The sequence below is a fragment of the Physeter macrocephalus genome, chromosome 15 (genome assembly GCF_002837175.3).
Source record: "Physeter macrocephalus isolate SW-GA chromosome 15, ASM283717v5, whole genome shotgun sequence".
NCBI lineage: Eukaryota > Metazoa > Chordata > Mammalia > Artiodactyla > Physeteridae > Physeter > Physeter macrocephalus.
In genome coordinates, this window is record NC_041228.1 from 72,878,775 (window position 1) to 72,893,513 (window position 14,739).

Here is a 14,739-nt window from a genome sequence, read left to right on the forward strand (position 1 = left end):
TGTATATCTGTCCATGCCACTCTCTCACTTTGTCACAGCTTACCCTTCCCCCTCCCCATGTCCTCAAGTCCATGCTCTAGTAGGTCTGTGTCTTTATTCCCATCCTACCCCTAGTTTCTTCATGACCTTTTGTTTGTTTGTTGGACACTTAGGTTGCTTCCATGTCCTGGCTATTGTAAATAGAGCTGCAATGAACATTTTGGTACATGACTCTTTTTGAATTATGGTTTTCTCAGGGTATATGCCCAGTAGTGGGATTGCTGGGTTGTATGGTAGTTCTATTTGTAGTTCTTTAAGGAACCTCCATACTGTTCTCCATAGTGGCTGTATCAATTTACATTCCCACCAACAGTGCTTCAACTAACTCATGAGGGTAGACTAAAGAATACTATTGATAAGAAGGTTTCCTTTGTTTTTATAGGTTTTAAAAAAGCTGGTAAAAAGAATCACACTCTCAGCACTGAGATAGAGCCAACCAGTTCACACGATTTCCCAAGCAAGAAAATCCTCTTTTCTCATTTGAACACTATTTCTTGGCTAAAGCCCAGCATTTTCATTTATGGGTCTGGTGTTTCCGTGTGTGTTCACAGCAGGAAGCGTAACTGTCAGATCCCTGCTCAGGAAGCAGCCCGCTGGATCCTCCCATTTCACTCCAGAATGAAGGCATCCTAGCAGGACCACAGAGGAATACAATAACATCTGGCTGTCTCTTCATATTTCACCGAAAAAAATTTACTTCTAATATGAAGAGCCAGCAACAACATCGGTATTGTCTTGTTTCCAGAGAAAGAAACAGGAACTGACCGAGGGCTGTGGGGCTGGTCTTACAGTGGACCAGAACTCATGTGGCAGCTGGTAGTGCTGGATGCTACGTCTCCCAGAGACGGGCCTGCCTGCTGAGCGCCTAGGAGTGGTTCCAGCTCTGTGATCAGAGGTGGAGAAAAGTTAGACCTTTTCGTAGTCCCCGGGTGTTATGATTCGCCTAATCCAGGACCACCCTAAATTCAACCCAGCAGTGGTTAGAATTGCTTTCATCAGAACCAACCAGCTATGGGCTATCCTGTCTGGGGAGGGTTGCTCTACCCTTGGAAGAACCATCCCAGAGACTTCCTGCAGTTTCTCAGCTCCGGTACAGCACTGCTTTGTCCAGGTCTTTAGTCCATGGAGCGCTGCCTGCCTACTTGGCTGCTCCAGTGCCATATCCATTTCCCAGATGTTAAACAGAGAGTGATGCTCATGGTGACATAGCCAAGCATTCATCACTTCATGGCCGGAGCAGGGACATCCACCTGGGGTCTACTGAGAGGGTGATCCTAGGTGTCCTTCAAGCTATTTTCAACATTTCAAAGAGTCTGCCTCGGAATAGAATTTGCATCCCAACCGAAACACCCACTACCTCAAAAGAACAAGCAAAAACAATCTTTCATTTGATGCTAGGTTTAATTTCTATTTTTCTCAACTCACATATGTTGAGTTACATATGTTTTTGAGTATGAAATATAAAAATAAATGAATGATTAATAAACATAATTCCTAAAATAATAACAAAGATTTTTTAAAGCTTTTCTTTAAACCACTGGGTGTTTACCATGTGCCAGACCTTCTGCTATGTGTTTTTATAAGAGTATCAATTCAATCTCATAGTAACCCTATAAAAGATAATATTATTAGTTCCATTTTAAGGATGAGAAAATCGAGGCCCAGAGAGTTTAACTAATTTACCCCATGATCTATAACCCTGATCCATACTTTGGGGGCAGGACTAAATCCAGGCAGTCTAACTCCAGAGTTCCTACACTGAATACAATTCCATTAAATCAAAGGGAGGAAGGTTATTGAAATATGTTAAATAATAATAGTCAGATTTGAAGGTTACAGATTTGCATAAATAACGGATAGGTTAGTTGCCTGTTACCTTATTAAGCCAGCCTTAACATGCTTATTTTGCATGACTAAGGTAAACAGCGAGGGTCAAGGGCTTAGGGAATTATCCTTAGAAACTCCGGAAGTCTGCCTTGCCCCTTTGGACAGTACATCTTTAAGTGGTGGTTTGCAGATATGCAGTTAAGTTCAACACGCAAAGTCCAGAGCATCCAGAATCAGGAAGTTATGCTGAAAACGCCTTTGGAGATGTAGAGAACAATAAAGAGGAAAACTAAAGCATCTAACTCCAGGAGTCAGCCACTTCCAGAAGCAGGATTCCCTGAGGAAGTTCCAAAGAATTATGTTAAACTATATTAACGTAAGAAGGTAAAAGAGAAGCCTGATTTCCAACTCAGCCTTGGAGTTCCCTTGGCTGGTGAAACAATTACAGGTCCCACGGGGCCACCCGCCTTCAATGCGTCAGCCAATTTTTTTCCATTGCTTATTCAGAGGTATCCTCAGATCTCTTAGAGAAAATTCCCTATTTTCCCTCATTATTTCCTTCCATATTTTCACGAAAACACTTCTTAAGGAAATGGTCCTCATTTGTAGTCTTGTTTGTACGGTTCCGGGGGCAGTCACGGATCAGGTAGCCCTGGTGCCCCTCTTCCCCAGCCCTGGGCCCTCATACTGCTTCCACCGAGGCACCCTCCACCGAGGCTGGGCAGATGCGACAACTCTGAATTCTATGCAGCAAAATTACTGACTGCATTTGTGTTTAGTAAACTCACCTATTCTTTCACTCAGTTTACCTCTCATTGATGTCAGGAAGAGGAAGCTGAGTGGTGACTACAGTTTACCAAGCTCTTTTATGAATCTGATTTCATTTGCTTCTGAAAACAATATATAGAGTGGGAAAAAAGCTTGTTGCAGAATAATGTATATATCATAAATAAATTTTAATCCAAAAAAATTCCTCTTTATTTATTTATGTTTGTATGAGCAAGGAGAAAGAGGTGGAAGGGTATACATTGGGGCTGCGTGTTTTGCCTGTATCAGGAGGGAGGGCATGAGGGGGAAAGGGAGAAAATCATCTTTGCCTTCATACCGTCTTGTTAGCACTCGTTTCGTTATGTAAAATAGGCATGCAGTACTTCTGTAGTTTGAGAGATATCAGGTAAAAATTTTACACTTAAAAAACCAGAAAAATAAATAACCCTATGAAGTTGAGATTAGCAATACCTCATTTTTATGGGAGAAGAAATTGACTGTGGGGAAAGCACGGGTTTTCCTCAAGTGATAAGGCCAGAAACAGAGCCAGGCTCCATTCCAAACCTTCTGGTTGAGAGGACAGTGAGATTTCTGCCCCAAGCAGCTGTTTCCTTTCCATAGAACAAACACATCACAACTTGTTAGGATTGGAGGCAGTGTACAGAAGCAAAGTAAAACTCTCTGTACTGAGGGATAAGACATTTTGACTGAAGGGATAAACAGAAGACCAGTTGGCTCTGGATGTGATGTCGGACTCCACGTGGAATACACCAAGCTCTTCATAACTTCTTTTACTCTTCTTCTGCCAAGTCCAGAGACGCTCTGAGAGCTCCTCGCTTCATCAAATGTCTCTCAGGGCAGAGTAGCCGGTCTCTGGCACAAGGAAGCAGGTTAAGGGATTCACCAGGCTTTTTTGTACTCGTCGGGGTCTAGCTCAGGGGTCTCCAAACTTTTTGATAATGTATACTTATGTATAAATTGAATGCATGGATAAAATCTACAAAGTTAGGAAATAGAAACTTTTCTTCCTATACATCAGTGGATCATTTTTTTTAACATCTTTATTGGAGTAATTGCTTTACAATGGTGTGTTAGTTTCTGCTGTATAACACAGTGAGTCAGCTATACGTATACAGATATCCCCATATCCCCTCCCTCTTGGGTCTCCCTCCCTCCCTCCCTCCCTATCCCACCCCTCTAGGTGATCACAAAGCACCGAGCTGATCTCCCTGTGCTATGCGGCTGCTTCCCACTAGCTATCTATGTATTTGTTTTTCTCTTTCTGACTTACTTCACTCTGTATGACAGACTCTAGGTCCATCCACCTCACTACAAATAACTCAATTTTGTTTCTTTTTATGGCGGAGTAGGTGGGTCATCTTGTGCACCATCTTGGGGCTGCTAGTCTGTCCCCTTCTTAATGACAATTTGTGTGCTTCATCACTTTGACGATGAAGATTGGTGGCCACTTGTTGGAAACGCTTTGCATATCTGGAGAGCAAACAGCATGGACCGTATACTGGCAGCCATGGACGGCTCTGTGAGAGCTGAGTCCTCCAGTTCCTGGAATTCTGTAGCTCTGCTGGCATTCCAGCAGCTCTGCCTTCCTGTGCACAGGGGTCCAGACATTCCTGATGAGCAACTGATCATTCTGATGACTTTGAATAAAGGTCTACACCCTGGAATGACTTAGCCATCACCATTTGAAAGGCAATTAAGAATCTCCTAGCAGGGACTTCCCTGGTGGTGCAGTGGTTAAGAATCCGCCTGCCAATGCAGGGGACTCGGGTTTGAGCCCCGGCCCGGGAAGCTCCCACATGCCGCGGAGCAACTAAGCCTGTGGGGCATAGAAAACAAGTTAAACCTCATGAATTATAAAATATGTTAATAAACTGCCTGATAAGCGGGCGGTTTGTCCCTGGCTGGGAGAACTAAAGCAGAGGCAGGTGCTGTGAGGGGGAGCGGCATTTGACCCCTCGTCCGACTGGCCTGCAGGAAGCTGCCTGTCTGTTTTCCTGCACAGACAGGCTCAGTTTAATCAGATCAACTCTCAGCACCTTAATGATGGTGTTGCTCGCTCTTTTCCTCTGTAGCTTCCTTCTCCCACAGCTTTTCTCAGTTGACTGTGGGCTGGTGACAGCGATGGTAAAGGTAGGAGCTGGTTCCATACATCAATCTGGAAACCTCAGACCCCATCCACCGCCCCAGCCAAGGAACAGCCCATTGCCCCATCTCTTGAAAAACAATTCTGGGACCTGGAGGTTCACAATAACATCTTTGTTTGTTAAAGATGTCTCATTCTTGAAACTAACAGTAAATCAACTATACTTCAATAAAAAAAAAAGTCTCATTCTGTTCTCCATTTCATGTCATAAAAATATCCCAGGAGAAAATAATTGCTTTACAATGGTGTGTTAGTTTCTGCTGTATAACACAGTGAGTCAGCTATACGTATACAGATATCCCCATATCCCCTCCCTCTTGGGTCTCCCTCCCTCCCTCCCTCCCTATCCCACCCCTCTAGGTGATCACAAAGCACCGAGCTGATCTGTGCTTGGTGGCCGGCTGCTTCCCCTTTCCCCCTTGGTGTCCATACGTTTGTTAACTACATCTATGTCTCTAATTCTGCCCTGCAAACTGGTTCATCTGTACCATTTTTCTACATTCCATATATATGTGTTAGCATACGGTATTTGTTTTTCTCTTTCTGACTTACTTCACTCTGTATGACAGACTCTAGGTCCATCCACCTCACTACAAATAACTCAATTTTGTTTCTTTTTATGGCGGAGCAGGTGGGTCATCTTGTGCACCATCTTGGGGCTGCTAGTCTGTCCCCTTCTTCATGACAATTTGTGTGCTTCATCACTTTGACGATGAAGATTGGTGGCCACTTGTTGGAAACGCTTTGCATATCTGGAGAGCAAACAGCATGGACCGTATACTGGCAGCCATGGACGGCTCTGTGAGAGCTGAGTCCTCCAGTTCCTGGAATTCTGTAGCTCTGCTGGCATTCCAGCAGCTCTGCCTTCCTGTGCACAGGGGTCCAGACATTCCTGATGAGCAACTGATCATTCTGATGACTTTGAATAAAGGTCTACACCCTGGAATGACTTAGCCATCACCATTTGAAAGGCAATTAAGAATCTCCTAGCAGGGACTTCCCTGGTGGTGCAGTGGTTAAGAATCCGCCTGCCAATGCAGGGGACTCGGGTTTGAGCCCCGGCCCGGGAAGCTCCCACATGCCGCGGAGCAACTAAGCCTGTGGGGCATAGAAAACAAGTTAAACCTCATGAATTATAAAATATGTTAATAAACTGCCTGATAAGCGGGCGGTTTGTCCCTGGCTGGGAGAACTAAAGCAGAGGCAGGTGCTGTGAGGGGGAGCGGCATTTGACCCCTCGTCCGACTGGCCTGCAGGAAGCTGCCTGTCTGTTTTCCTGCACAGACAGGCTCAGTTTAATCAGATCAACTCTCAGCACCTTAATGATGGTGTTGCTCGCTCTTTTCCTCTGTAGCTTCCTTCTCCCACAGCTTTTCTCAGTTGACTGTGGGCTGGTGACAGCGATGGTAAAGGTAGGAGCTGGTTCCATACATCAATCTGGAAACCTCAGACCCCATCCACCGCCCCAGCCAAGGAACAGCCCATTGCCCCATCTCTTGAAAAACAATTCTGGGACCTGGAGGTTCACAATAACATCTTTGTTTGTTAAAGATGTCTCATTCTTGAAACTAACAGTAAATCAACTATACTTCAATAAAAAAAAAAAAGTCTCATTCTGTTCTCCATTTCATGTCATAAAAATATCCCAGGAGAAAAAAAAAAGAATGGAAAATATGAAAAATAAGTTTTCTGATAAATTCCAAATGAAGCTTGAGTGCACTGTTTTTCTTCATTGCCTTTTATAACCTATTTATTGTTTCAAGTCCCCTGCAGATCCCACTTCAGTCACGGGGCCTTTTTTGCCTAATTGCATGAACTCCCAGGTTAGGCATTTCTTTCTCAGAGCTCCGTAGCATCTTGGGCACAGCCTTATTTTCATACTTCTCACTCTTCTTTGTATCCGTTTATATATCTATCATTCCTACAAAACCGCGAGCCGCTTTGGGGCAGGAACGCAGATTTATTTCCTTTTCTTCCCTGCACTCTCTCATTTTACATTGTTATATTATTATTATTTTCTGGTGGCCTAGCACAGAGCGCTCAGTGTTTGCTGATTGACTAGGTCCCCCCAGGGTTAAGTTACTAATCAGTTATTCAAAATTAGAAATGAAGTTTCCCATAAGTTCCATGTTCTGAATGGCAAGTACATTATTGGCATCATTAATCATTCCCTCCAAGTATGTATTTGTGATCAAGGAGACACATATTAGCTATGAGTAGCCAAAAGCAATTCTATTGCAATATTAATGGAGTACAGTTGACCCTTGAACAACGCGAGGGTTAGGGGGCGTCAACCTTCCACGCAGTAGAAAATCTGGTATAATTTGTAGTTTGCCCTCCATATCCGAGGTTCCTCCAGATGGGCAGTTCTGAATTCGGGGGTTCAACCAACTCCAGTCCTGTGGCAGTTTAGTATTTACTACTGAAAAAAAGCTGAGAATAGGTGGTCCCTTGTAATTCAAACCTGTGCTTTTCAAGGGTTAACTGTATATCCTTTGCATTTTGTGAATGTTGCTGTAGCATGTAATTTGCCCCATAAAATAAACCTTTGACCAGGAGTTTCAAACAGAACTCAAAGGGGTTGAGAAGTCGACCCTGGACTGAGCCAGCCTGCTCATGGTTAAGTGACACGCCACACTGCCAGCCTTGCGTACCCCGAATTCAAGGACCACAGCAAAATGACAAATTGTTTGCCATAGCCTTGAAGCATCAAGGCCTTATTTACACGTAAACTAAGTCAAAATATTAATTCCAAAAACACACAAAAACTTCTGAATGTAAATCAGAAGGGCAAAAACCAAAGAGGAAGTAATAGGTATCTGTTATTAGTGGGGAATAAAAAAAAGGTACAATTAAAGGAGAATAAAGAGTTGCAATTTAGAGACTATATATAATTCTGACAGAAAGGTCTAGAAAAGCCTAGGGAAATTTCGAACTTCCTAAACTAGGTCTTAACTCCTTCACTGACATTCAGGGCCCTCCGAACAATAACTCAAACCCAGGTCTGAGCCTTACTTCTACACCCCCTTTTGTGTGGCCCAGTCTTGGCCACACTGGCCCCAGGGTTCCTCGTGCAAAGGGTTCAGCTGGCCCCGGAGCCACGCAGCCTGGCGGTGCTGGAGGAATTGGGACACCACTGTCCCTGAGGACACTTGGGCTTTGCGCAAGTAAGTTCCACTCATCACGATACCACGATCGCCTCTCAGCACCATCCCCACCAGTAATTCATTCTTACAACCCCGGGCAGATGCCAGCTCAGGGCTTCCGTGAAAATTCCTCCTGATTTGCCAAGTCCTCATCAATCCTCCTCCTCACAAAACCTCCACTGAGACCCCCAGCACGTGTGGCCGTGTGCTTTCCTAAATCTTCACAGTATTTCCACGGCTTTCATGGCACGTCTCATAGTATGTGTGTGCTTCTTAAATACGATTTTTAAATTAGAAATAATTAGAAACGTGTGTTTTTTCTTAAATACTGGTCTACCTATTCCCATCCCCACCAAACCGTCACCTTCTCTGAGGATAGCACTTTGTCTTTCCCTGCTTTTACCCCCAGGACCCAGTGTGGTATGAGCCACAGAGAACGCCGTGTCCCCTTTGCTGACAAGGGTGGGAGCGGGTGATGCACAGTGAGGGCCCTTCGGGGGCTGAGCCTTCCTGGACGCACAGCTGCTTCCTTCGGGGCCCACACGTGTTGGCTGAGATGCATGGAAACACGTGGCTCTGTTTTGCTTGGATGAGGACAGAGCCCGGACAGAGCTGCGCTCAGCCCTGGAGTCAGGCAGCCTTCTTCTCATTCCTCCCCGGAAAGGGCTATAATTCTGAGCAAAGTGGGAAAGACTTGGAAGAGAAAGGGAGAGTGGATGAGAGCGAGTGAGAACGAGGGCACTGAAGGAGGAGTGATGAGTGAGAGTGAGTGCGTGTGAGGGTGTGAAGGGGTGAGTGTGTGAGGGGCAGCGTGTGAGTGTATGACGGGGTGTCTCTGCGAGGGGGAGAATGAGTGTGCAAGGGAGTGTGAGGGTGTGAGTGTGTGTGTGTGTGTGTGTGTGTGAGGGCGCGGGCCGTGGGCCCCCGGGGGCACCGCCTTCCCACCCGGACTGCGCCTGCGCCCCGCCCTCCTTGGCCCCGCCCCCTGCGCGCGTGACGTGGGCGCTGCTCCCTCCGTGGCTTCCGGCGAAGGGCGGTTCGCGAGGCCCTGGAGCTGCCCCCCAACCGGTGAGTACACTGTTAAGTATGCTTCTTCCTTCAGGTTCGACCTTTCTGTCTCTGTGTCTCTGACTCTGACTCCCCAGCTCCAGAAGGGCGGAGAGGCGGCCCGTTCCCTCCTGCCTCTGCAGGTGTCAGGTCGGGACACGGCGGTTACTGGGTGGCGCTGCTCTGGGATTCCAAGTTCAGCAAGCTCTGGAGCCTGAAAAACACTTTTTTTTCCAATTCATTTTCTTTTCTCTTCCCTCCGCCCCGCCCCCCCTTTTCCTTTCTACCTGACCCGCTTGATGTATGTCTCCATCTCCAAAATATATTCTTGGAAGCCTACATTTCTCTAATCCATCTATAAAAAGTTAATGATTATCTGCTCCCCAGAACAACCTGTAGGATACGGATCCAACAGCCTGGAGGGCAGGTGTAAGTCCCCGCACACCTGAAAGCTTTCAAAAGCACTGCATTTACCGTCTTACAAATAAAAGCACAGAGAACGGAGGAGAAAACGGTTCTTGGTGCCCACAAAGAGCCGCTTGAAGGGTAAATCTGATGGGGGCAGGTGTGCAGAGTAGAAGCCAAGTGAAGGAGGCTGCTCTCAGGGAGGCCACGTGGCTTCTGAACCAAGAAATCATGCAGTCAGCTTCGGAGAATCAGATCTATTTCTTTTCACAGCCGATACATTTATATTGAGTAGAATTTCTCAGAGGAGCTAAATCTCCTGGATATTTAAACTTATTTTTAAGCCTCAGTAGTTAAAACGGTGTGGTATTTATGCATGAAGAGACCCAAGTATATATGGCGTATGATGAAGTGGCAAGTATAATCAGAGGGTGGAAATAAATGTGTCCATAAATTGTGTTGGAACCAGACAGCCTTCTAGGAAAACAACAGCAGAAACCCACACTGTGTACTAGGATAAGCTGCAAAAATGTAAATGCAAAATAAAAAGAAGCCGTGAAATTTTAGGAGAAAATCCAGAAACCATACAAAATTGATAAATACTATAATTTTAAAAATGCTCTTATCTAGCAAAAACAAAACAAAGCAAAAAATCCTGCAAGTAAAATCAAAAGATAACTGAAAGAAAACTATGAGAAATATTTGCAATTCATATGACAAAGAGCTAATCTCCCTAATGTAAGCTGATAAAACCAACGACATAATAGAGAAAATGGGAAAAGGCTGTGAACAGAAAATTAACAGAAAAGGAAAGACAAATTCCACTTAAACATATGAAAAGCTGCTCCACCTCAGTCATAGAGAAATGCAAATTAATATTTCACTGAGACAACATTTTTCATTCTGTCAGTCTGTCAAAAATCCAAAAGGTTGAAAATACATTCTGGCCTTGGCAAGGCCTTGGATAATAGGTGTTCTCATAATGACTGATGATAGTGGATATTGTAGTGCATCCCCCATGGAGGGATATTTCTGACTCTTTACCCAAATTACAAGTGGATAATTTTTAATTTATACAAAAATCCTACTTCTGGGAATTTATCTTGCAGATATAATTGTACATGTGCAGAATACTGTATGTACCAGCTTGTTCCTTGCTGCATTGGTTGTAATAGCCAAAGATTGGAATTAAACCAGATATCCACTAATAAAGAACTGTGTTTAGCAAACAGTGGTACATCCATATAATAGAATACTCTGAACATGTAAAAAGAAAATAAAAAGAAAGTTCTCTATGTGCTGATATGGAAAGATGTCCTTTCTATGAAGTGCTATGTTGAAATCCTCAAGACATATTGTTTAAATAATAAAGCAAGATGGGTAATACTGTATAGAGTATGGAATATCTGAATAAAAAGGGGAAAATAAGAATATATACCTCTATTTCTGTTACACAAAAAACAGACGCAGGAAACGAAGAAAAGAAGTTACCCTTGTGGAAATGAAGGATAGGAATGAAGTAGAAACATTTGATGAATACCCCTTTATATTGTTTGATTTATATGCAATGTGAATGGACTGCCTATTCAAAACATATATTATGTGTCAGTCATATTGAAATATGTCTGATTTTGATAGTATCACTGAAACAGTCCTCTTAATGAAAACCAAAACAAAACTCAAAACTGCTTCTTACAAATTACCCTGTCTCCTCTTTTGTTTTCTGTTCCCGTTAGGGCTTTTAAGCCTGACATGTTTCTTCCTTTGACTTGGAGAAGAAGATAAATAACTGCGCTGATGAGTGGCCTGGGGATTTGAGGTGTTCTGTCAACAATAGGGAGACCACCGTTTCCCATTAACTCTGGATATCTGTCTCCGAGGCGTCAGCTTTTCTTAATGCATTGTTTTCCTCTATAGATCACTGCTCTCAACCTGCTAACGACACCCAAGTAGATCTACAGCAGTCATGATTCAGCCCAGGAGTGACCGAAGTAAAGGCAGTGTCTCTCATTGAGATGAATAACACCAGGACCCCAGGTATTTGCACTTACATGCCCGAGCTTATTTTCCTCAGTTATGAACAGTGGTTTATATATAGTTTGATTTTATAACGTTTCCATGCAAACTATAACAATTCCTCAATGCATCTATGTAGATAAAATAAAGTCTGTGACTTGCTGTAGGTGTACAAAACCCTGACAGTGTCCTGGTCTGGTGGATCGATTTCTAGGTCTAGAGATGAGTCAGGTTCTAACATGGCGTGGAGCGCACCTGGAGGAGGTGAAGTGTGGAGTTGCAGGGAGGAGAAAGCTTCCACTTGCCTGTCTTCCCAATCCGATTTTTAAAAAACTCTCCTAAAGGCCTTTGCACTTGCTGTGTCCTCTGCCTAGAAATTGCTGTCCCAGATCTTTGAATGACTTTCTTCTCTGTGTAATTTAGGTGTAAGCTTCTCACCCCTCCCGCACCAACCATTATTCTATCACGTCCTCTCGTTTTACCTTCTTGATAGCACTAATCACTGTCTGAAATGGTCTTTTTTACTCGTTTACTTTTTTTTTATCATTTATTAACCCTCTTCTCCCCACCACCCAATAGACTGCAGATTCCAGAAGAGCAGGGGCCTGATCTGTCTTGCCCTCCCACATATTCTTGTGCTTAGAATGGGGTCTGACACATGATAAGACCTCCATAAATATTTGGTGAATGAATAAATGAAGGATTAGAGTCCACGTCTGATTGGGTTTTGTACATGAAACCTAGCAAATGAAATTAGCAAATTCTTATTCAGTGAATGAATAAATTCAAGTAAACTCTTCTTAGACACGGGCATTGCCTTTTAAAACAATCGGGCAAAGAAAATACTCTAGGTTGACCCTTACTTATTCAGTCATCACTGTTTTTTATCACACTTAGGACAATTACTGATATCTCAGAAGTTCTGATTTAAAAAACCAGCTTTCTTTTATAATTTTAGTATTGGTTAAGAAGGCCCAAAGTGCACTAAAAAGCTTATTTAACTTAAAAGGCTTATTTGACTCTCAGAAGAGTTATTTGTTATACACATAATTTTTCTTGAGAATCAATGGAACTTGTGCTAAACTGAATTTATTTTTCCTCCAATAACTGATTTAAAAATCAATTGCACAGAATTCTTTGTCATCGACAATACAATATTTCTTTAGGTGCTTTATTCCAATTTCAAATGCCATTTTTATCAGTGTGCAGATAGATTTTTAAATTGCATAAACAGCTAGAGTTAATTGATGTGTTGGTTCAGTAAATCCTAACCACAAGGCTACATTTATAATATTAATAGTCCTGGAGACATACCTGGTTACATTAAAAAATGCAACTAATATCTGTGCTTTTTAATGAGGTTTAAATCCTTTTTTAGAAAAAGTATTTTCCTTCTCCAACATACGTCCTTTTCTAATGAGCTAAAATTACAGATAGTGAGCCGGGTTTTGGAAAGGAACACAACCATGCATTGGGTGTCTAGACATAGTTCTGGGTATTCTTCATATGTTGGGGACCAAGTAAATGTCCTCTGGAGTTTTCTGCCGACCACTCAGCCTTTGAGGCGCAGCTCTTGTGGGCTCTTTTGTGTGATGCGGTGTACATTGTGACACGGAACCTTGGGAAACCGAATCCTTTTGATCTGGGTCCGAGATAAAGCTTATTTTATTAAATTTATCACAAGTGATAATGTTCAGTATACTGTAAAATCCTTGAAACTACAGAATCTTGTCTTCTGGAGAATTTTTGATTAAGATGATCTTATCTGGAAAGACTTATATGTCAAACTGCATGTAATCAGTCAGTTAATTAGGAACTATCCTAGGTTCTCTTCCATTCTGAGGATTACACGTTAACTCGTTTAGCCTTCAATTTTATTTTAATGAACACATGCCTAAAAATCACATTTCAGATCAAAGGAGCTGAAACACAACTGATTACTAGTCTCTGTGTAGTGAATTACTGAAAAAAAGCGTTTTCTTGGAGCACAGAGAAGGGAAAGTAATGGGCCATGCACTTATTTTTTTATCATCATTTCCTTCTCTGAACTCATGGATCTGTTGTAACAGATATTATTTTGGAAGATGGTTTGGAGTTCACGTGAGCAATATATTCCATGGTTGAGATATCTGAGGTGGGAGAAGTAACAGAAATTGAAGAGAAATTACTCTTTCCCCTCAGACACACAGAGCTATGAGTTAAAATTTGGACTCTTTATCTTACCTGTAAAGAGGACATAGGAGCTTTAATTCCATAGAGGGTTAGCCTGATAAAATGGACTTCCATACCTTACAGAGGGAGATGCAAATTGGTGGATCATGTCTGAAAGGCAATTTCTAATATGTATCAGGCACCTTAAAATATTTATAGCCTTTGACCCAAGAATTTCAAGGATTTGTAGACAGCAGCAGTTCTTAAATTGTGGTCTGCCATCCTGCGGGGATCCTTGAGACCCTTTTAGGGGGACCACAAGGCCAAAATTATTTTCGTAATCATCTTAAGTTTATTTGCCTCTTTCACTGTGTTGCCGTTTGCACCAGTGACGCGACAGGAGCCGAGAGAGCGGCGCCAAATTGCACCGGAGCTCATGGTCTTCCACATTGCCAGCCCCGGGAGAAAAATAAGTGTCAGTTCCACTCACGGGCATCCTTGCTAAAGTAGTAAAAACCAGCAACTTTACTAAGTCTCGACCCTTGAATACAAATGGTTTTAGTGGTCTGTGTGAGAAATGGGCGGTACTGGTGGAGTACTTCTGCTGGGCACTGAGGCATAATGGTTGTCTTGAGGAAATGCCCTGTGTCATCGTTTGATTTGCGAACTGAACTAGCTTCTTTTTTTGTGAAAGAACAACTGAAAGGCAAACCCTGGATATTCAGATTTGGGGCTTGAGCAGATACTTTCTCCTAAATGAACAAAGCAATCCTGTCATTTCAAGGATAACAAATGATAGTATTTTTAAGTCAGAAGAGTCAGGGCTAGAAGCAGGGCTAGGACAGTAATTAACACAGTAATATTTTTAGATGAGTTAGTGCTTATATTCCCTGCCCCTGGAGAGTTCTTTGTGACATTCCAGCATACCCAGTTGGTGGCTCAAGCAGCAGCCGTTTCCCCTTAGCGCGTGTTGAGCAGAGCCGCGATTTGGTCCCGGTGGCCAACACCTAGATCGTGGTAACTGGCTGGTTTAAGCCACACATGATAGTGAATCCTACTCTTTTCGCCAGGGCTGGAGATTGAGCTTGACATTGAATCTCCTCCCCTGCAAAAGAGAGCTGTCCGGGTCTCTTTTGGGCAGGCTGAGCCCGGGGCTCTTCTGACAGGTCTCCGAAG

At 43.2% G+C, this 14,739-nt stretch overlaps 1 protein-coding gene and 1 long non-coding RNA gene across 8 annotated transcripts in view; one reads left to right on the forward strand and one right to left on the reverse strand.

Moving 5' to 3' along the window:
* The window catches only part of CLVS1 (clavesin 1), a 246,674-nt gene that overhangs the window by 48,468 nt on the left and 183,467 nt on the right, over positions 1 to 14,739 (reverse strand). The gene's annotated exons all lie outside the window — the stretch shown is intronic.
* The window catches only part of LOC112065833 (uncharacterized), a 130,875-nt gene continuing 125,080 nt past the window's right edge, over positions 8,945 to 14,739 (forward strand). The window contains exons 1-2 of the long non-coding RNA XR_008619523.1: positions 8,945 to 9,012; positions 11,314 to 11,433. This is a non-coding gene — a long non-coding RNA (uncharacterized lncRNA). The remainder of the gene's footprint in view (positions 9,013 to 11,313; positions 11,434 to 14,739) is intronic.